This window comes from Calidris pugnax, unplaced genomic scaffold (assembly GCF_001431845.1).
Source record: "Calidris pugnax isolate Ruff unplaced genomic scaffold, ASM143184v1 scaffold324, whole genome shotgun sequence".
Lineage (NCBI taxonomy): Eukaryota > Metazoa > Chordata > Aves > Charadriiformes > Scolopacidae > Calidris > Calidris pugnax.
In genome coordinates this window covers 602,871-605,351 of record NW_015091153.1, presented here as the reverse complement: position 1 = coordinate 605,351, position 2,481 = coordinate 602,871, and positions in this window count along the sequence as shown.

The window sequence follows — 2,481 nt, the reverse complement described above, 5'->3', positions numbered from 1 at the left end:
GGGGGGGGGGGGAGAGGAGGGGGGAAGATGCCAGAAAACCCCCTCTTCTGCTCATCACCCCGAGGAGTATATAAATGTCTACAATTTCCAAGACAAAGCATCTCTCAGGCTTCCCCGGAATATTTTACCTGTCCCCCTTTTCAATCTAATTATTTAACCGTGAGTTATGTGTAGAAAGCGCTTCTTACGCCCATTGTATTTTTGACCAAGTTTTCTTACACTTTTATGACAAACATTCATTTTCGCTGGGAGGAAGTATTTGGTAGCAACACTTTAATGATTACCTTAAATTTGTATTTCTGCCCGGTATTATGCCCCGTGTTGTAGCGGAAATAATTCTGATTTATGACAAAGTACACTGGAGTACAATAACAGCGATGCAAAAATAAAACCCACGCCTTTATATGTTGGCTTAGAAACTGTAAACTATCACCACAAGAAATCTATCAAACTTTACAATCCCTCTTACCCTGCTTCCTTCTTTCTGAGTAACTTAAGTCAAAGAATTATGGAATGATATTATGTTCCTTGAGGTGGTAGTGAAAACCGCGCTCGGGTTTTTCTACCCCCAACATAGCACCCACGGACTGGATGGAGTTTTGGACCCTTTTCCCTCTCCCTTTGATCAGGAAGGCGAAATTTGGAAAGTGTAATTCATACATAAAGCAAGAGCAGGCAGGGTGACAGAGCGCAATGATGTGACACGGAGATTTCCGAGGAGTTGATTCAGTGCTGAAATGTTTCCTTTAATTTTCCAACCGCGTTAACAAACTTAAATATTACGCCTCCCTCCCCTAAAAAAAAAATTAAAAAAAAAAAAAGGATAAAATTATTTATAGCAGAGGTGGGAAAATCCATGTGGGAGCTCTGGAAATGTCGATTATTGCATATTTGGAAAATTAAAAGGTGATTGAGGGTTTTGGGGATTTATTTTATTTATTTTCTTTTTTTTCCCCCTTTTTTTTTTTGGTCTGGGAATCGCTGGTGGCTCCGCTGCGGCTTTTTTTTTTTTTTTTAAGCTGCAAAATCAGCGAGCGGTGGATGGCAATGTGGATTTTGGAGAGCCCCTTTTATAAAGTTAAAAAAGAAAAAAAAATAATGGGAAAAAAAGAGTGAAGTTGAAAGAGGCGAAGAGTAACGATGAAAGGTAAAAATTGAAAACAATGAAGGACGTGCTAAAATGTGGGTCTGCCCCGCAAGTGAAGAGCAAACCTCAAAGAATCCCTATTTTTCACATATGAGGCTAGGAAAATGATTTCTTTCAAACTTTTGTCAAAACGCTGATAATTTACCAGGCGTCTTTGAAGAGGCAGCGCCGCTCTGCTGAGAGCTTCAAAATAAACATTATTGTTTCAATTAGGAGTTTTCACAGAATATGGAGAACACCGCGAGGACGGGCGATTAACACTCACGTTTCTCCTTGAGAAAGAAAAAAGAGCGACTGGGGAGGAAAAAAAAAAAAAACACAAAAAAAAAATCTGAATAAATACAAATTTCACACCTACAGCGGGGAAATAAGCTGGACATAAATGACTTTTTTATTTGGCTGGATTCGCTGCAATTTGAGGGTCTCTCCCTTCCAAACACGGGCACCGCCGCAGAGGTGGAGAGTGGGGAGAGATAGATGTGCAGAGAGAGAATTTTGCTTAAAAAAACCCGCTGTAATTATCTATATTTTTAATTTTTTAAATATTTTTTTTGCCATACCTGCAAACCCTCGGCCTGAGAGATAACCTCGGGCATCCCCCGCCTCCCTCATCCCACGCTCCTCGCAAAACCCCAAAAGAGTTTCAGCTTTTGGAGCCGTCACATACGGTTTGGATCAAGCAACATCTTTAAAGCAGAGAACTGCAGATTTTTCTCCTGGAGCATGTATCACTTCATTCAAAGCGAGGAACGAGCCCGCTTTTTAACAATTAAAAGGAACGAATTTACTCTGCTACTTGTAGCACATAAACAATTGTAATGTTTACATTAAGTCTTCCCCTCTTTTTTTTTTTTTTCCTCTTTTTTTTTTTTTCCTTTCCAAAATGAATAAAGTTTTTTTATGGCCTCCATCAGCAATATGTTCCAGCCTAATTCCTCAACTCCAGATAAAAAAAAAAAAATCAAAAAAAAAAAAAAAGAAAAAGCGCCTTATGAGGTTGCAAACCACATTCTCGTGGTTTCATGTTGTAATTTAGAAGTTATCAAAAGCAGAGGAACGTGCTTCCAGCCAACATGTGCTGCGCATCCCTGGATCCCCCAACTTTAGGGAAGGCGGAGAAGCCAGGCCTTAATGAGCCGCCATTTTGGGGCAAAATAAGATAACTCATATTTTTTTAATACATCCCCCCCCTCCGCCGCTATTTTTTGGGGGGGTTATGTGTTTTTAGGGGGTTATTTTGTGCGCAGGTATTCATTTATGGGGGGCTTTACTTACGGGCGGCTTTATTTATGGGGGGCTTTTTATTTATAGAGGGCTTTTTTCTTTTTGGAAAT